General features: G+C 38.5%; 1 long non-coding RNA gene across 1 annotated transcript in view; it reads right to left on the bottom strand.

Moving 5' to 3' along the window:
• Positions 1 to 20105, bottom strand: part of LOC122900089 — a 114825-nt gene extending 94720 nt beyond the window's left edge. Inside the window, exon 1 of the long non-coding RNA XR_006383172.1 lies at positions 20036 to 20105. This is a non-coding gene — a long non-coding RNA (uncharacterized LOC122900089). The remainder of the gene's footprint in view (positions 1 to 20035) is intronic.
• Between the last annotated feature and the right edge of the window lie 968 nt (positions 20106 to 21073).

The raw sequence follows: 21073 nt of genomic DNA, 5'->3' as shown, positions 1-21073 counted from the left end.
TGTCCTATCCCTCTCAACAAGAACAAGAGGCTCTTCACAATCTCAGTGGCTGCATTCACCGCTCCTCGGAGCCCTGCCACCAGCTCAGGGACACAACCCCCGTGGTTTTCTGTTGTTGTGGTTTTTTTTTTCCAATTTATTTATTTTCAGAAAAACAGTATTCATTATTTTTTCACCACACCCAGTGCTCCATGCAAGCCGTGCCCTCTATAATACCCACCACCTGTTAGTGTACCCAGAACAGGGTGATTTTGTTACTTGGCTTCTTGCTTTATTTGAAAGATAAATATTGTTGTTTACTACAAACACCCTAGACCAAAACTTAGTAAGAAACACAATCCAAAGCAGGAAATATTTATTGTAGGATAATAGTGAAAAACAATAGGCTCTGGATCCAGAGATGGTAAAGGAAGCTCCCTCCCCAATGCTTTTACACCTAATTAGGAGAACTCTGATGTCCTGAATTTAAAAAAAAAAAGTGGATAGATAACCTTAATTTTTTTCTTCAACCTAGGATTCAGATTCCATTAACTACAGGAACAAAAGAGATTAAATTCATTCCAATATGAACAAAGGATTTGTGTTATCTATTCTCAGTACTAGAGAATAGGAAAGAAGGAAACAAGGTCTCTGTCACTCTCTGCTTCAAGGGAAATACGAGTCTTCTAAATTTTGGTGGACCCCCCAGGCCCTACATGATTTACTTCATTATTTTATTATATTTTTATTATTTTTGCTTCCCCACATTTCTGGCATCCCTCAGCACCCAGGCAATCCTCCTGGTGCCTATGTTATGTGATCTACGACCTTGAGCATAGATCCCTGCCACAGCTGTTACCTTGTTAACCCCACTTTACTATAAATTCCTGAAGGGCAGGGATGTTGGAATTCACCATCACATCAATGAAGAGCTCTCATTTATTACATTCTTTTCTATGTAAAAGAATGGGTATGCCTGTATACTGGGAAGAATAAGTAATTCAGAACTCTGCATTTCTACAGGGCTCCCTTACCCTTCTCTCCTCGTTCTCCTCTAGGGTACATTATAAGATTCATTGGGACTTTTTTTCCCAAGAATCCTGGCAGGGGAGAAGAAGGATGTGGAGCCAAGAACACTCAAGCACAAAAAGCCATTTATATTGCTTTCTCAACTAAAAATCTACTTGAAATGGACACTGTCATTAAACAAATGAATATTATGGTGAGGCATGGACCAGTGCAGACCCATCCTGTTTCCACAGACCACTATTCAGTTTTAAAGTTGGATACAGTTTACCAGTGAAGACCGTGAGCTCTGGCATCAGGCAGACCTGAATCCAAGTTTGTCTCTCACTTCTGGCTCTGTGAACTTGGGCGAAGAACTTAATCTTTTTATGCTCAGTTTTTCAGTCTATAAAATGGTGATACCCATAACAAATAGCCTCATGGAGTCATTGAGACAGGTAAATAAACCAATCTGTGAAACATAGCTAACAAATGCCTAATACCCAGTACATGCTTAACAACAGTTGAGTATGATGAGGTGAAATCAAAGAAGGAGGCAAAGCATAAGAGACTTTTGGGACACCTGGGTGGCTTAGTCATTAAGCATCAGCCTCCGGCTTGTGTCATGATCCCAGGGTCCTGGAATCGAGCCCCACATTGAGCCCTGCATCGAGCCCCACATCAAGCTCTGCTCAGAGGGAGGCCTGCTTGTCCCTCTCCCACTCCCCCTACTTGTGTTCCCTCTCTCACTGTTTCTATCTTTGTCAAATAAATAAATAAAATCTTTTTTTTTAAAGGCATAAGAGACAACTTTAGGAAACAAAATGAGAGTTGCTGGAAGGAAAGAGGATGGAGAGATGGGGTAACTGGGTAATACACATTAAGGGGGGCACATGATGGAATGAGCACTGGGTGTTATATGCAACTGATGAATAACTGAACTCTACCTCTGAAACTAATGATACTCTGTATGTTAATTAATTAAATTTAAATAAAGTAAAATTTAAAAACAAAAAATTAAGCATGATTGAGTGAAAGAATAAATAATAAATAAATGTAAATGCCATGACTTCCCGGTGGTCACAAGATAGACTCAGCTATTACACTCAAGTACAGATAAAAGTAGTTTGTCCATATAGTGTTTTAAAATTATTTTATTATAAAAATAAGTTTTGAAGAAAGCAAAAAAGGTCTAACTCTGAAAGTCACATAGGAGAAGTTATACCCACAGTAACCAAATCCTCTGAGGAAAAATCATGGTATCTTACTAATCTTTTAAAAATTCATTACTTTTCCTATAGCTTGTAATTTCTTGCTATCCGTTCATCATTAACTAGTGCATTCTAGCTTATCTATTCTCTCTGAACATCACAGCATATATTCTTTTACTAGGGTTACTGTCACAAAATACCACAGATTCGTGGCTTCAACAACAGAAACTAATTTTCTCACAATTCTAGAGGCTAGACTTCCAAGATCAATGTGTCAGCAAGGGGTGATTTCTTCTGAGGTTTCTTGGGCTTGCAGATAGCTATTTCATCACTGTGTCCTCACATGGTATATAGTCTTTATTCTGTGTGCTCACATCCCCGGTGTCTCTTTTTGTGAGTCTCAATCTCCTCTTCTGATAAGCACACCAGTCATGTTGGATTAGTGCCCATCCTAATGGACTCATTCTAACTTAATCATTTCTCTCAAGGCCTTATCTCCAAATACAGTCACGTTCTGAGGTACTGAGAATTAGGCCTTCAACAGATGAAGTTTGAGAAGGTGCAGCTCAGCCCATAACACTGTGGCTTCCGGATCAATAAATTCAAAGGTCTTTCTCTGTCTTCATGGCCCTCAAACTCTCAGTGGCATTTAATCCTGCAGCTCCCTTCTTACTCAAAAATTTCCTCCCTTTCCTGGAGGAAAACACTGAATGTAGTAGCAATTTTTTCTAATGATAGTAATTTCCATGCCCTTTTTACTTCTGTCCCTAGTTGAACACCATTCCTTTGGATGCCTTCCATGATCACCCTCTACAGCTTGTATGCACCTTCTACTCTCTGACCATAATGATAATAATAATAATAATGACAAAATAATAAAAATGATAAAATAATAAAATAAAAATAATAATAAAATAATAAATAATAAAAGGAGAATTTATTGAGTAGTTTCTGTGTGGCTGGCACTGTTCAAAGTGCCCCATGTTGGGTCCGTTATCAAAGGAACGAGACCGAGACAAAGTTACGCAAAGCCTTATTCTATGTCAAGCATTAGAAGTTAGACTGACCGGCCAGGGGAACGAGGCTGAGACAAAGTGAAAGTTATGTAAAGCTTTATTCTATGCCAAGCATTAGAAGTCAGACTGACTGGCTAGGGCTGCCTCTGAAGAGAGCGACGCCCCTTGGTCTTACAGGCTAGTTTTTATAGGGCACAATCACAGACATCTACATATGTGGCTTTGGCTGCTTGAATGTCTCCTACTTGTGTGTTTTAGTAACAGTTACCTGGAACTGATACTAGTAACTGTTGAGGCGTTTATTAAACAACAAAATGGCCTTGTTTTAGGTATGTGTTTTAGTAATAGTTACCTGGAACCGATATAAACAAAATGGCCTTGTTTTAGGTGTGTGTTTTAGCAACAGTTACCTGAAACTGATATCAATAACAGTTGAGGCATTTATTAAACAACAAAATGTCTACTTAGGTAACATGGAGTCACTATCGCTAAGTAGGCCCAGGCAGGCCCTAGGGGTTTAACATGTTTTAACGTGGAATCGACCCCAACACCCCACACGTACTAATTTTTTACAATAACCCAGGAAACACTTATTACTATGTCCAAGGTATAGAGAATAATACTGAAGCATAGGAAGGTAGGCTGTAGTACACAATATTTCTGATAATGTTTTAGAAATCATCCATATACATAACAAAGTTTCTCTTGTGAGTATCATTTAAATAATGGTGACAAAGAGATTTATTGTCTGAGCTCATTTGATGGAGTTCAAGCCATTCTGCGCCTTCCTTGCACTAATTTATACATCAACAGTGATAACAGGAAGAGAGTAGATTCTTCATCTGATCACTTGAACTTGCCCCAAAGGCTCAAATCCAACATAGAGATATACAGGGTAGGCCTAGTTATTAAGTAATCAATAATGCTGGTTCCCTAGTTAAGTGAGTAAAATTTTTCTCTGTTTCAGTCCATTGGATAATCTATAATAATAATAATATATAGCTGACGATAAGTTTGGTTAGCTTTTCTTTTTGTGTGTTTTTCTGTCCTTCCATAGAGGCCTTACACACAGGGTAATTGCTTTATTAATGCAAATCACCTATGATTTAAATTATCTTAGTTATTCTCAATCTAGGTACTTAATTCTCCTACATATAAATCCTACATGAAAACTCCAGAGCAAGAAAGGGTCACAAACATTTGAATTAGAAATACCTACATGAAAACTCCAGAGCAAGAAAGGGTCACAAACATTTGAATTAGAAATACCTACAATCTTTTTTCATGGTTATCTATGATACCTTTGTCAAATTATTTCATCTGTGGAGATGGAGATAACATTGCCCATCTCATGGGACTATTATGAAGAATCTCTCTGTCTCGTCTCTCTCTCTCTCATGCCACACACACAGCCCAGGCTAGTGACTGATACAAAGTAGGCAAGCAATAGATATTAATTTCTTTCCTATTTTAAGGACCTTCTGAAAGCTGGTTACTTAATAATTGCAGGAGAGGGAAGCCTGGGTGGCTCAGTGGTTAGGTGTCAGCTCTTGGTTTTGATTCAGGTCATGATCTCAGGGTCCTGGGGTGGAGCCCTGTGTCCAGTTCCCAGTCAGTGGGGAGTCTGCTTGTCTCCCTTTTTCTGCTCACCCCCCATTCACACACACTCTCTCTCTAAAATAAAATAAATAAATCTTTAAAAAATATACTTGCAAGAGCTGCAGCTCTCTAGCCTATCATCACCTGATAGTGTACATCTCGAAAAATGTGACTGCAATAAGATTATCATTGCAGGTATTTTTCCTTGCTCAACATTTTCTTAGTTTATTCATATAAGGAAATCTCCTGGGGCCAAGTTTTTGTTTTCTTCTGAACTTCCCGGAAATAGTTCCTGTTTTCTTCTGAAGTGTTGAGGATTTTCTGACAATTTTTGATAACTATTTGCTAGATCATAAAGTAACATTTCATACAGAAAATGCTGAGGGTAATGAAAAGAAGAAATATTCTCTCTTCTCGTAATAGAGTAACTCTACATATATAAAGAAATATACTGGGACTCCTGTAGGTATATTGGATTACTGAGCAGTGGCTAATTTATTGTCAGTATGTAGCCTTACAGTCTATTTCAACTGTAACTCAAAAAATATCACCTGAATTTCTTCATTTCTACTTCTTTCCTTTCTACAATGTGTTGGTTTCCAATTTTACAAAAGAGATTTTACTTTCCCTAATTTACAGTCACATAGTATTTGCAGAGCCTTAACGTTAATTTAAAGCCCTAAAGCAGATAAGGCTTTGGGGGCAGGATTGGTGTAAAGGTGAAAAGTTCATAACTAACCTTGCATATATTTCCATATGCATGACTCTGCTAGCCACAAAGTACTATGCAAGTAACCAGATTTGAGCCGGCATGAGAAGATAGAATAAATTTAAGTAGATATTGAGGAAATCTAATTCTTTTGAAGAAATGTTTCCATCAAGAACATAAAACACAGGTAGAAGTTCATGGACTAATCAACAGATGTTTCCACACAAAAAGCAATCTCTTAGGCAAGAGATTCTCTTTAGGGAATGCAGTTCAATGTTTGTATTTGCAACAATGCCCCGAATATTCCCCTTCCTTTTCCCTGATTCAAATGATACAGTCTCTCTAGTTCCATTACCTGTACATATGGCAAATTTCCTTTTGTAAATAAAATTCCATGAAAAGAGGGTGCCTTGGGGCGCCTGGGTGGCTCAGTGGGTTAAGCCGCTGCCTTCGGCTCAGGTCATGATCTCAGGGTCCTGAGATCGAGGTCCGCATCGGGCTCTCTGCTCAGCAGGAAGCCTGCTTCCTCCTCTCTTTCTGCCTGCTTGTGATCTCTCTCTGTCAAGTAAATAAATAAAATCTTTAAAAAAAAAAAAAGGGGGTGCCTTGGTGGGGCAGTCAGTTTTGAGCCCGACTCTTGATTTCAGCTGGGTCATGATCTCAGGATCATCATCTCAGGGTCTTGAGATCAAGCCCAGTGTTGGGCTCTATGTTCAGCAGGAACCTGCTTGAGGATTATCTCTCTCCATCTTCTTCTGCCCCTCCTTTGTGCACTCTCTCTCTCTCTCATAAATCAATAAATCTTTTTTTTCAGTTCCACGAAAATATTCATAAAGTACAATTTAAAATCACTGCCATTTGCTTCATCTTTCTTTTACAAGTAAAATAATTTAATACTGATTATGCTGGTCAGATTTTTATACTACATGGTTGGTGGGTATTTGAAGCTATACAAACATTGTTACTAACAATTGTGACCAAGTAACAAGTGTAGCATTCTAATGTTCTCCTATTTGAATTCTTTAGAGTGGACTGATAAAGCATTTTGCTCATTGGAACCTCTTGAAAATCCTTAAGAAAACTTGTATATTCCCATGATTCATGTTAAAAAAAAATATTATAGTGGATTACCAAAGTGATTTTTCTAATTCTTGCTCTCGGTCTTAAAATGGGAATTGCAAACTTACAAGAGCTGCTTGAGCAAGTATTCGTGTCATTCTGGGTGATTTCTTTTACTCTTTCTAATGCTAGCAATGATCCTGCAAAAAAAAAATATGAATTAAGTCTATTTAACAAGTGGAGAATCTGAGGCTTAGAAAAAGGAAATAATTTGAGAAACAAACGGGGTTTTGGAGGGGAGGGGATGGGAGGTTGGGTGAGTCTGGTGGTGGGTATTACGGAGGGCACGTATTGCATGGAGCACTGGGTGTGGTGCATAAACAATGAATTCTGGAACACTGAAAAGAAATTAAAAATAAATAAATAAAAATTTTTAAAAAGAGTCAAATAGAAGTCAGATTTTCTTTTTGAGGTGGGCAGCAGGCTGAAGGACTCAACAGCTTTCCATTAAAGTTTTCTCTCTGATTTTTCTACTCCTTCATTTTGGCCCAAGATGAACACTTACAGTATAATACAATGCAAGACAATCACCACATTAGTTAGAGAAAAGATATTCTGTAAGGTATTTATAAAAAAACATACATATTAAGGAGGGCACTTGTGATGAGCACTGGGTGTTACATGTAAATGATGAATCACTAACTTCTATTCCTAAAATGAATATGACACTATTTGTTAACTAACTGGAATTTAAATAAAAACTTGTGACAAGGGCGCCTGGGTGGCTCAGTGGGTTAAAGCCTCTGCCTTTGGCTCAGGTCATGATCTCAGGGACCTGGGATCAATCCCCGCATCGGGCTCTCTGCTCAGCAGGGAGCCTGCTTCCTCCTCTCTCTCTCTGCCTGCCTCTCTGCCTACTTGTGATCTCTGTCTGTCAAATAAATAAATAAAATCTTTAAAAAAAAAAAACAACTTGAAACAAGCAAGCAAACAAAAAGACATACATAAAATCATGGGAAACATGTCCCTGGCAGAAAGTAGCATCTAGCCTTCCCTGTCAGGATACTTCAACCACAAGGGTCAGAATAACAGACTAGAGATGTTCAACAGTAGAAGTTTATCACTATATAAAAGAATTTTGGTAATAGAAGATTTCAGGGAAAGTTGAGCAATTTCAAAGAATCCGTCAGGGACCGAGCCTTGCTCTCTTTTTTCTTCCCCAGTCCCTGGAATATCTACAATGTTTCTTTTCACAGTTGCACAATTGATGTTATGCTTCTAATTACAACCATCAAGTTTACATTTGACAATACCCAAAGGGAAGAAAGAATGGTTCTCTCTCTTCTCTTTCTCCACTGCCCATTCCCACCTCCCTCAAGTCAGTAGGGTGCATGGCCCAAAATTAAGACCAATTATTATGTGCTGTCTTAACATCTGGAGAAACTAGGAGGGCCTCCTATGGCCTAAAAGTTCCCTCTCCACACTGTTCCCATGGATAAGGTCCTATAGCTAAACAATCCTCTTTATCAAGGTGACCAGCGCAATTCCTGGTTATCCTTAAGTAACAAGTTTTAGTTGCCTGACAGCCAACCAAACTATTCAAGCAATCCAATCACATCTTCCCCCAGGAACCAGGGAGCACCACACTTGTCTTAAAACTAGAAAGCTTGTCGGGGTGCCTGGGTGGCTCAGTGGTTTAAACCCTCTGCTTTCAGCTCAGGTCATGATCCTGGGGTCTTGGGATCGAGTCCTGCATTGGGCTCTCTGCTTCGGCAGGGAGCCTGCATCCTCCTCTCTCTCTCTCTCTGCCTGCACCTCTCCTACTTGTGATCTCTGTCAAATAAATAAATAAAATCTTAAAAAAAAAAAAACTATAAAGCTTGTCATCTATGGCCCTTGGTTGCCCACTCTGTTTTGCCAACTGCAATCCCCATGTGGCCCTGCATGGCACGGTGTCCTCCTCCCCTGGGCTGTGAGTATATGTAATGAATAACCTGCTGTCATTCCCATCTGTCCAGGGTCAGGTGTCACGTGTTCAGCCTCCCCCATAACCCTAGGATGGGACTCCCATACTCCTTCACCAAAGAAATGAATGGGAGGTTAACTGAAGGGAATCTTTGCCTGAATTTCCTCAGAGAAGTTCCCTTAGTTCCCTGATGTCTCATCCAGCAGAAACAAATCACACAGTCACTCGTGACTTAATTACTGACCAAAAAAAAAAAGGGCTAATAACCATGATTGGCCTAGACTCATCAGGCACCATCGTCTGCAGGCTGCCAGGGCCGCCCAATGTCAGGACAAAACGGGGATTCTATTAGCTGAGAAGAGGCAATGGCTGTTGAGGAGGAAATCATTATATCATCACAACCATTTTGTCAAAGCCCTCTCACTCGCCTTTAGCCCTGCCAGCATTTTTTCTGCAAAGAAGAGCAGCACTAACAGGTCTGCTTCTAAATATGGAACATCTGGTGCTTTTTATTCTGCCTGTCACTCTAGCAGGTGCAGAAATAGATCAAAGGCCGCGAGGGGATACAAGGAGGATAGGTGATAATGATAGCTTTGCTTGTATTCAATCCTCCCAAACTCTCTGTGCAAAAGATACTATCATCCACGTGGCACTGATGGAGAGTTAGAGCTCGGCATATTAAGGCCACGGACACCACATACTAAGTGGTGGATTGGGTGAATCTTTCTAACCACAGAGCTCAAGCTCTCTTGTCTCTGCACGGTTCTGTCTGGCTGAGACACAACCCCCAAGGTCCCAGGAGGCTGCTGAAGCCAAGAGAATAAGCGCTGACACCAGAGAATTTGCTGGACGGGTATGAGATCTGAGTAACCGAGGCCCTGGGGGTTTCTTCAGGATGAAGGAAATAAGAGCCCACAGGAGCAAAGCAAGCTTTCCTCCACAGATGCATCAGATTTCCAGATTTCTCAGCCATCCGGGAGCTGATTAAAAGCCCGAGGATTCAAGTTACCTCTGCTTCCTTTCCCACCCAACTCCTACATTTTGGTCATTGTCCTAAATAGGAGGGAAGCAAATAAAAATATGCTACTCATCATCAGTCACTCTTGCAGCTAATGAGTAGATTTGATAAACTGCCCTAGAGGAGGAGAAGGCTTAGCGTAAGGGCTCTGAGGATGTCTATGGATTCTAAACCCGTAACTCTGTGAGGACAGATGTAATGTGTTTATTCTAATTCAACAATCTTCTAGATCTTCTGTTCCAGTATTTCTAACCACTCCTGCTCGGAGCTCTTATCTGAATCTATTTCATAATAGAATTAGAAGGTAAATGAGAAAGTAAGGAAAAGTAAACACATTTGTATAATCAAACTAAAACTAACTGATATATTACAGAGAGAGAAGGAAGAAGAGGGAAAGAGATAGAAAGAAATCTGAGTGTTGTAGGCGGAAAATGGCCCCCAAAGATACCGAACTCCTAATCCCCAGAACATATAAAGAACATTACTTTATACAGCTCAAGAGCCTTTGCAGATAAGATTAAAAAGAAGATTTTGAGATGGGGTAGATTATCCTGGATTATCCAGGTAAACTAGATATAATCACAGCTGTTCTAAAATGGAGGCAAAAGGAGACTTGACCACAGACAAGGGAAAGGCGAGGTGATGAGGGAAGCAGAGACTGGAGTAATATGCTTTGAAGATGAAGAAGGAGGTCACAAACCAAGGAATACAAGCAGCGGCTAGAAGCTGAAAAGGACAAGGAAATAAATTCTCTTCCTGGAGGCTTCATCAAGCCCTACCCACACGTTGACTTCAATTCAGTGAAACTGATCTCAGAATTGAGGCCTCTAGAACTGCAAGAGAATGAAGTGGTGATTTTTAAGCCACGAGGTGTGTTGTGATTTGTTAGAGTGGCCATAGAAACTAATAAACTGTGTTTCACTGTTTATTAATTTTTAAATAATAATTTCAGAAAAATAGAAAAAGAAATAGGCTTGAGACAAATGAACTGACTTTGAGTATCAGGTCCTCCAGTTATTACTTGTGTGATCTTGGAGAGCTCACCAGTTTAAGAGGCAAACTATTAAACCTCTCTGAAGCTCTTTATACATCCTCCAAAGGGGTAATAATGACTACTGTACTAGAGCTCTTAAGAGAAACAGAACCAACAGGATGTATGTATATAGAAAGAGAGAAAGATTTACTTTAAGGAATTGGCTGACACAATTGGAAAGACTTGACAAGTCCCCAATTAGCAAGGTAGGCTGGCAGACTGGAGACTTAAAGAAGAGTTGTAGTTCAAGTCAAGACAGTCTGTTAGCAGAAATGCCCCTTCCCCTGGAGAGATCATTATTCTCCTATTAAAAAGCCTTTAACTGATTGGATGAGGCCCATCCACATTATCTGTTTTACTCAATGTCTACTGATTTAACTGTCAATCTTGTCTAAAAAATACCTCTACGGAAACATCTAGAATAACATTTAAGCATAAAATTAACCATTGCAACCATGTTATGAAATTATTATGAAAGTAAATGAGAGAATATATGTAAATATAAAGCAAGATAAAAACACATGATCTTATTATTTTGCCTTTGAAGAGGTAACATGATATAGTACAAGGGGAACGAGTTTTGGAATCAGACAACTCTGAATTCAAACATTAACTTGATCATTCTCTGCAGTTATGCTTTTGTTGATCTTAAACTCTCTGGCCATCAGCTTCTCCATTTATAAAATATGATTAATAAAACCTAGCCATTAGGGCATGTGAAAGTTAAATAAAATATTAATTCAAATTACATAATGAAAAAATGTATTGTGCTAGGTGGAAATATATTTGAATGTTCCTACCATCTCTCTTTGCCTTCCATCCTCCTCCTTTCTGCCCCTCACAGCCTTCACTGTACCTGGCATGACTGTGGTTGCCACTGACCATCTGATAGGACCTGAGGAGAAGGTGAGGAGAGAGGTGGGCAAGTTCTAACCACTTACCACTGAGTGTTTTCACTTAAAACACAATCTTCTGGAAAAATTCTACTTTAATAAACACTATTTTTCATGAAGTGATTCCCATATCCTGACCAATGACCCCCACTAGCAAGGATGTGCTGATCTGGTTTCAACAAATTCTATTAAGAAAAAAATGTAGACAGATGGATTCCCAAGACCGTGTTTGCTGAAGTCAGCCAATTTGGCAATTACATTGTAATTTTCAATCCATATTTATACTTTCTACTGTAACTGTGTCCGGCAAGATCTCAGTGGAGTTTAAGAGCAGGCGAAGTGGAAAGAACACTGGCTCTAGGGTCATTCTGAGCCTGATTTGGATCCATGTTTAGCTACTTTTGAACTCTGTGACCTGGAGCAAGGTTCCAGGGCTTGATTTCTTCCTTTGTAACTGGAGATAGTAAATGTGCTACTGTTCCAAATGGCCACAAGCATTAGAAATAATCACTGTAAGGTATGTATAGCATATAGGATCAAATGCTGAGCTCAGCAGACAGAATGAAAATGAGAAGCAATATCTCTCTTGCGAGAGATATTCATCTCACTTAAAACCAAAATTAATAAAGAATTTGTGAGATTTTCTCGTTTGTTGTGATACAAAACCCCTCATATCTAAAGAACAGAAAGAAAATTTCAGTAGTTTTTGGCTTTTCCACGATATAACTAGAAAAGGACTTCGCTCTGTCTCCATGGAATCTGTGTGACAGGGTAGAAACAGACCTAGCCTGGGATCAAAGACTTTCCATTTAAGCTCCACCAGTGAGTTCCTGTGGGGTAGGACAATTTCCCATGACAGAGAATAAACAATAGACAAGATAAATCACTTGAAGTATACCCAAGCATACAGGTATCAGAATTAGTCTGACTATAAATAACCCAAACTGATACTGGTTTAAGCAAGACAGAAGAGGTAGTCAGTCTCAGGCTTTTTTGGTGACTCCATAATCCTCATCCTTTCCACTTTGTGCTTTATATATTTCATTTGAAAGATTGCTTAGGGTCCAGAGGGTCTCCTGGAGAGCCCATCATCATGTTCACATTCCAAAGAGCAGGAAGGCGGAAAGAACAGAGTTATGAAAAGAGTTCATCTCATGTTGAGTCAGCAGCTTCCCAGAACTTTATCACATGGCCAAATTAAACCTCAAAGAGACAGAAAATATGGTATTGTAGATAGGCATATTGGAGTATGATTACTAAGGGAAAGGAGATGAAGAAATATGTGATGGCAGTCCAAGAAGGAGATGGGCAATAAGCCGACAGCATTTTTCACTGCATGCTTTAGTGGTGTTACTTTTAAAATGTGTCCATGGGGTGCCTGGGTCGCTCAGTCGATTAAACATCTGCCTTTGGCTTGGGTCATGATCTCGAACCCCATGTCAGGCTCCCTGCTCAGCAGGAAGTCTGCTCCTCCCTCTGCAACCCCCTCATGCTCTCACTCTCTCTCTCAAATAAATAAATAAAATCTAAAATGTGTCCAAAATTATTTGATACTTCTCTCTTCAAAAGACTACTTCCCCTCCTCTTGAGTGTGAGCAGTGCTGAGTGATTCAAATGAATAGAATGTGATGGAAGTGTTGTGTTACACTTCTGAGACTAGGTCATAAAATATATTGTATTTCTCTCTCTCTCTTATTACCTGCTCCTGAGAAGAAGCCAGAAGCCATATGATGAGGACATTGAAGCAATCTAAAGACAGGCTCACACGGCAAGGAACTAAGGCTTTCTGCCAGCAGCCATATGAGTGAGCTATCTTGGAAGCAAATCCTTGAGCCCCGGTCAAGCCGTCGGATAACTGCAGCCCTTGCAAACCTCTGGACTGCAACCTAATGACAAACCCTGAGCTAAAACCACTCACCTAAGTCATTCCAAGATTCTTAACCCATAGTAACTGTTTAAGATAATGAATATTTGTAAGTTTAAGTCATGAAAATTTGGGGCAATTACGTAATAAACAGTAACTAACACCAATGCTAAAAATATCTAGAGATCAAAAGGGGATCTGTCATGTTTAGCCCATTTTTCTAGTCTTCATATACTTACCAAATACGTATTATGAACCAGGCACTTTTCTAGATACCGGGATACATTCTAGTAGACAAGAAGCACCGCAATCAAGTAAATATTAGTTGAGATGTCATGAGGAAAAATAAATGCATGTTTATAAGTCAGAGTCTTAATTGCAGACAATAGACGCTACTAGATGTCTCAGCAGGAAGGAATTTATTAAGACTAATAGAAAGTTCACACAAGAACCACTCTCAGAGCTATATTACAAAACTGACCACACAGGGAAGTTGCTGCTGCTACTGTTACTGTCATTAACCTCTGCACCCTCAGCAAGGCTGTCTTCTCTCCTGCCAACCCAGGAGCTCATGGCTTCTGCTGACACTTGCATTAGCACAATGAATGCTTGTGTTCAACCTGTTTGTCACACAGCTGCCTTCCAAATTAAAACCTTCCATCTGATTAGTGGTATCTGTACTCCACTGTCAAAAAAGCCTTAAAAAAAATTTTTTTTACATTGGAAGAATTAGAATCTGTATTTGATTCACAATTTGAGCCACTATCAAAATGAGGAGAGGAAGTGCTCAATATTGGGGGAAATCATGGGTGACATATTCATTATGCCACCCATATTCACTATGCCACAGGCTGGAGGGTAAGGGGTACGGTTCAAGAGAGAGTTCCCTGAGAAGGTGGTATTTTAATGAGGATCAGAAGAAAGTAAAGGAGCAAGTGCAAAGGCCTTGAATATGAAATAACACATTTGGCATTTGAGAAACAGAAAATAGGTCAGTGTGCCTAACACAGAGTGAGTGAAGGATACAGGAGGAGGAATCTAAAACAACCAATGAAACAGTGGAGAATTCATTAGAGTTTTGTTGACTATGAAAAGGGTCCTTCAAAGCCAGTTTCTCCAAACTTCCATTCGTTGAAATACAGGTTCTTTACTTGTAAGTTGGGAGCAGGAGAAATACTTCTTGAATTAAGCTTAACATTAATAGTTAAGCTTTCAAAGCTTTAATAAGTAAGCTTTAGTAAGTAAGCTTTAATACATTCCTAACCTTGCTCATCACTGTGTAAGTTGACTGGACCACGGTGCTGCCATTTTGTACCAGCCCAGATCTTTGAGAATTTCACTTTTTCTTATTGTAATTGTTTGCCCTACAGCAGGCAAGTCTTCGGTGATTCAATCTAAGATGAATCTGTGTGCTCGACATGGTGGTATCTAAGTCATTCCCTTCCTGCCCACCTTGCCTACTTTCTCTGAATCTAATCAGTATGCACTGATTCTCTCTCCTTAGAATAAATTCCTCTTCTGGATATTTTTGGCATCTTCTGTTAATAGGTCTCTGGCATTAACTAGTTTCTTAACTGAGGCATAAACCTGTGATAGAGCAAAGAAAATAAAAGGGAAAAAAGAACTTTGAAAGAGAGAAAACTGGGAATCAAATTAAGGTAGATAGTATGTAAATATATTTACTTTGGGGTGGAGGAGAAAGCTGGTAAGAGACACAGGTTTTGAAAACCACCCCAGTGCTCTTAAGGATCACCTACTTCACAGCTATGGGTAAGGTACTTACTAGGAGCTTCCCAGAAATTATGGAATATTATAATGGCTTCCCAATAAACTCTAAAGACCTATATACTCCGGTCACCTAGGCTAAGAATATTGGTAGCTATTTTTAAAAATTATGATTCCCCATTTTTTCCAAAGATAATAAAGCCTCTAATTCTTTCACTTAATGACTCAAAACTGGAATACACAGAGTAACTTTTATTTTTCTGACTTAACCTTGACTGACAGAAAAAAAAAAATGTGACCATTTCCATGTTTATCTCCACACTATAACATGTAGCAATAGTGATCATAAAATCTGTAACACTGTATTGTATTTATTTATTAATGTGTCTATACCCCTCCCCCAACCTCTATGCAGCACAATTAAGAGAGATGGTGCTCTTTTAATTTTTGTATCCCCAGCATCCAGCATGATCCTTAGAACAACAGGAGTAAAAATAGACTGTTTATTTTTAATGTTGTGAACCATAATTGTCATGGTCTGAATTATAATTGTTAATCAGGTCAAGGAATTTTTCTTCAGGATACTGGGGAAATAGAAGACAGGACATAGCCCACTTCCCACAAGTGACACCAGAGTTCATTTTAAAAATTTCCTCATGCCTGGTAGCTCCTCTTTTCAAGGTTCGCCCTACCCTTTAAGCAACAGCAAAGGGGAAAAGTATACCTAAATCCCCTGCAGTGTCTGGGGAATCTATGTCCTTCTCAGAAGAACAAACACACATGCACACACACACACACACACACACACACTTCTGTTATCCATGTCCAACAATCGTATCTCACCCATCACTCAGGCTGCAGGCTCAGTTCACTACTTCACCTATCACCCCAAAATTTGATTCATTACCTTTTTTTTAAAAAGATATTTTTTTATTTATTTGACAGAGAGAGAGAGAGATCACAAGTAGGCAGAGAGAGAGGGGCAAACAGGCTCCCTGCTGAGCAGAGAGCCCGATGCGGGGCTCAATCCCAGGACCCTGAGATCATGACCTGAGCCAAAGGCAGAGGCTTTAACCCACTGAGCCACCCAGGTGCTCCACCTTTCCACAGTGCTTTACCTAACTTTTTAAATGTTGAAAAATCAAACTCAGAAGACCACTTTAATGTATTCCCTTAGTAATCAACAAGCATTTTTGTTCAAGCAGTCTTCCCACAATAAAAATGTCAGCTCTTCCAACTTTCCCAGTGTTTGGTGGGCAACAACACTTGGCTCCTATTTGGCTGTACTGGATGGCATTGATTTCCCCCAACTTCTGAGGAACTGGTGAGCCCTCATGGGAGTCACACTGTTTGAGCAGAGTGGCTCTCTTTGCAATGTGGTCATTCAAATATCCCTATTTTCTACCTCATTGGGATCACTCAAAAATTGTTTGTTTGGTGAATGAACCAAATGAATGAATGAATGAATGAATGAATGAATGAATCAAGCACACCCATACCTACACTCAAGTGTCACCCTTGTAGTCCAAGAACAGAAAGAAAATGAACTATTGATCTCTATTGAGCGGTAGTAGTTTCAACTACCTTACATGAACTAGATACTATCCTTGCACGAACTAGATACTATCCTTGTCATTTTACCAATGAAGAAAGTGAGGTAACAAGAGGCCATTTACATAGCTAATAAATAAAAGAATTGTGATTTGGATGTAGATCTATCTGGATCCAAATCTCCAACTTTTTCCATGACAACTGCTTCATACTGCTTCTCTAATTTTTATGATTTTTTTTTAAGACTTTCAAATGAAGACGGGCACCTGAGTGGTTCAGTCAGTTAAGCATCGGCTCTTGATTTTGGCTCCAATCATGGTTTCAGGGTCATGTCAAGCTCTGTGCTGAGCATGAAGCCTGCTTAGGATTCTTTCCCTCCCCCTCTGCCCCTCCCTCTCCCTCTCAGGCTCTCATGCTCCCTATCTCTTTGTCTTAAAAAAAAAAAAAAAAAAAGGAAAAGGATAAAAAAAGACTTTCTAATAAAGAATTACCTGACAAATAAAACATGTTACTTGAGGGTTCCAGGCTGTAAAGTTATCACATGTACCCTATTTGTCAGATAAAGCTCAGAATTTTCAGTGAGAGCCTGACCCACAGTAAACATTCTAAATATTTATCAAATACACAAAATAAATTTTAAAAATCAGTGTTTTGCTGCTACATTTTAATGGGAAGTAAAGATCACAAAATGGAAAAAGAAAACACATAGGATGTCCTAGCCATCTTATTATTTTTTTTTAAGATCATCTTAGTCATTGATGCAAGCTGCACCTTCATATATATTATGGCTCCTTGTCCAAAGTCTACCAAGTAATCAGAGTGACAGAGTGGCAGTGACTTCATGCAGTTATAAGGCACACTGCTGAGAGGGAAATAAGCTGCCCAGGAAACAGCTATGCTTTTTATAAAGTTATCAAATAACAAAAGTAAACTTCACTGGAGTTTGTTTGGTCAATGCATAACCGTAAAGTCAAAACAGGTATCTTGAACTTTTCTGCAACAAAAGTCTCTTATGAATCAGCAACCAGTAAGTAGTCGAAGTCAAGGAACCAGAATTTTCATGTTATTATTTCACAATGTTATTATGAAAATAACATTTTCATGTTATTATTATGTTGTGCTAAGACACCCTACTTTCTTTGTTCTTGAGCATAAATATAAACTAATATTTAATGATAATGGTAATAGCATCTAAGATTTTTTGAGCACTAACCAAGATGTGTTTTAATCATTACCTTTCAAAGTTCTCTCACTTCCGTTTTATAGATGGAGAAAAGTGAACTTCAGACTTTACCTAATAAAGGTCCCAGAGAGACTGAAACTGAGGCAGTCTTACTCTTATGAAACTAACCTTTCCTATATAGGTTCATTAGCAAGTTGAGCAATTTCTGAAACGCCGTGAACAATTTGTCCAGAGAATATTAGAATTGTAAGAGCTAAGTCCTGCACTGACCAACTACTCTCCTGCAAGTAACTTGATGTAATGATAATAATATATTAAATATGATTTGCTTGTTTATTGTCTACCTCGTTCACTGAGGTATCAGTTCCATAAGGACAGAGATCTAGTCTTTCCTGTTCAGAGCTTAATTAAACACCTACAATCATGCCAGCCACAGAATATGTGTTCAATAGCTGTTGAGTGAGAGAGTAAATGAATAGAATGATTAGAACTATATTAAAACTGTTTTGAATTTTTATTTTAAATCATTAATGATATCCCTTGCAAATATATGGCTTTATTAACGTCTGAGGATATTGAATATATCTCAAATATATCTTTTTTTTAAAGATTTATTTATTTGAGAGAGAGATAGGGATTGGGGGGGAGGCAGAGAGTAGAGTGAGAGGGAGAGAGAACTCAAGCAGACTCCATGCTGAGCAGAATCCAATCCAGGGCTTGAGCCCCCAAGCCAGAGATCACGACCTGGGCCAAAACCAAGAGTGGAACACTCAACTGATTCTGCCATTCAGGAGCCCCTCGAATGTATCTTTAAAATGAGAATTCATTTTTACTTATGTAGAACCCCATTTATCATATGGAAGATGTTCTTACTCAATGGTTACCATAATTTTTCAATTTAGTAAAATTTCAAAAAATGTTAAATTTTCAAAATATTTCTATGACAGGCATTTAACTGCTAACTTTGTATTTTATAAAGTATAGATATTATTTTAAAACCAATCAATCAATCAATCAACCATCTCCTTAATCAATCTTTCATAAAAGAAAGTATATTTTACAGCCAAAGAACTAGGCAAGGCTTAATCTCAGAATAAATAAAGGTTTCCCAAAAAAGAATAATAAGTAATCTTACATTAACACAATGACATGACTTTATTCTTACTTTTCTCTATTTCCCAAAGATGGTTGTAATGTCTGACATATGTTGGCCCTGATACACCAATAACCAAAGTCTTTAAAAATTATTAGTCATCACCATTGAAAAATCAATTAGTGTATTTATTAAAAGTGTAGTTGAGAGTCAGGAAATTATAGTGAACTCAGTGTGTCAGACATTTTCATTCAACACTGTCCAAAATGCTTGGAGGCAAGTATTAGCTCCCCTGTGTGGATTAGAAAAGTGGCACTGGAAGAAAAAAACAATTATACAAATTCACACAGGGATATCGATCATGAAAAAAGCAATTATACAAATTCACACATGGACATTGATCATGAAAAAAGCAGTTATACAAATTCACACATAGACATAGACTGATTATATAAAATCACACATGGACTTTGACCATGAAAAAAACAATTATACAAATTCACACATAGACACTGTGTCTACTCTTTCTACAATGTCATATCTATATCAGCTTTCAAGATGGATATTTCTGTTAGATATTTTCTAAGTATCCTTTATCCTCACTTCAATCTCTACTAAAAGGGGCACATTTATCTCTTCATCTTTTCTGCCTTTATGCTACCTGATATTTATTTTTACCATAACAATTCATACTGGCCTTGCATTTGTCATGTATTTCTCCCAGGACCAGGCCATGAGTTCCTTGAAGGGCACAATCTTATTATAATCATTTAGTATCTCCAAAGAAAAAATAGTCACACCCGGAAATTATTTCAATGATTTTGATTGAATGAATAAACAAATATCTCATTTTGTAGGAAAAATGAACTTTAAAGCATAGATATCCACAATAATATTTAAGTTTATACTTGCCCCAGACCTGCCCACATAGTTTTCCAACCATGCAAAATACAGAATGTTACTTTAGCAGATGTTTTACCATCTAAGAAATGTATATTTTCAATATACAACAAAGGGGATTTTAGCTTTAAAGAATTTGAGGAATTAAAGAGTCAAACACAGATGAAGAATTAAATTAAATTACAGATGAAGAAACAGAGCCCAGCATGGTCATTTGATACAACCACTCACGTAACTGAGTTGACAATCAGAGGCCACAAGCTTTATCTCCGAACTCCCAATCTAGTCTTCTCTATTCTACATCATGTCATTTAACTAATATTCACATTTCTAGCTGACTATCCCCATCTGTAAATAATTCATCCCTTATGTTTATAATTAATTAAATATACTTTGCCTGGATTAAAATCCTTCAGCATTATGTTCCTGAATTTTAGTTATACAGTGTCTGACATAATTAGTGTTAGGACAGTATTTCCTAACTAAGTCTGGAACATCAGAAAAAGAGAGGAATGAAAGAGGATTCCAAGATTTTTGAGCAACCCAGTGAGAGAGGAGCTATTTGCTATAATGAGGACACTATAGGAGTAGGAGCAGGACTGGCAGAAAGTACGAAGTCAGGTGTTTACTTTTTAGACACCTTAAATTGGAGATGTTAGGGAGACACCCAGTCAGATATTAGGGGTAGCCTATGATTCAGAGGCAATTCCAGGCTGAAGAATTAATTTGGGATAATCAGTCTGTATTTATTCAGGTGCTGGGACAAGATCACCGAGGGTGTGAATATGGATAGAGAAAAGAAGAGAACGGAAGACAGAGTTCTGGATTCCCCAACATTTGAAAGAAAAGAAAAGGAAGATACTACAGGAAAGGATAGTGGTCCATGAGGGAATTCATGTGGAATATCTCCAGAGCCCAGTAAAGAATGTGGTTCCAGAGGTGACTCCAGAGCCAAGTAAAGAACGTGTTTCCAGAGGTAAGAGTAATAAGCTCTATCAGAGGCTCTTGAAATGAGGACTGAATACTGACACTGACTTCAGCAGTGTGGAGGTCTTCGGTAAACTTGGTAAGAGTTGAATGGAATGATAAGGTTGGAAACTTGACTGTTATGATTCCACTAGAGACTGAGTGGCAAGGAACACAAGATAGCATCTAAAAACAATTTCTTCAGGAAGTTTTCTATAAAAGGAAAAAACATGGGATGGTGGCTGGAAGGAGACACAGCATCTTGGGATGGTTTTTTAACATTAGCGATGTTGTACCATGTTT

The sequence above is a fragment of the Neovison vison genome, chromosome 2 (genome assembly GCF_020171115.1).
Source record: "Neovison vison isolate M4711 chromosome 2, ASM_NN_V1, whole genome shotgun sequence".
Classification (NCBI taxonomy): domain Eukaryota; kingdom Metazoa; phylum Chordata; class Mammalia; order Carnivora; family Mustelidae; genus Neogale; species Neogale vison.
The sequence above is the reverse complement of the archived record's forward strand: the minus strand, read 5'-3'. Positions and strand labels throughout refer to the sequence as shown.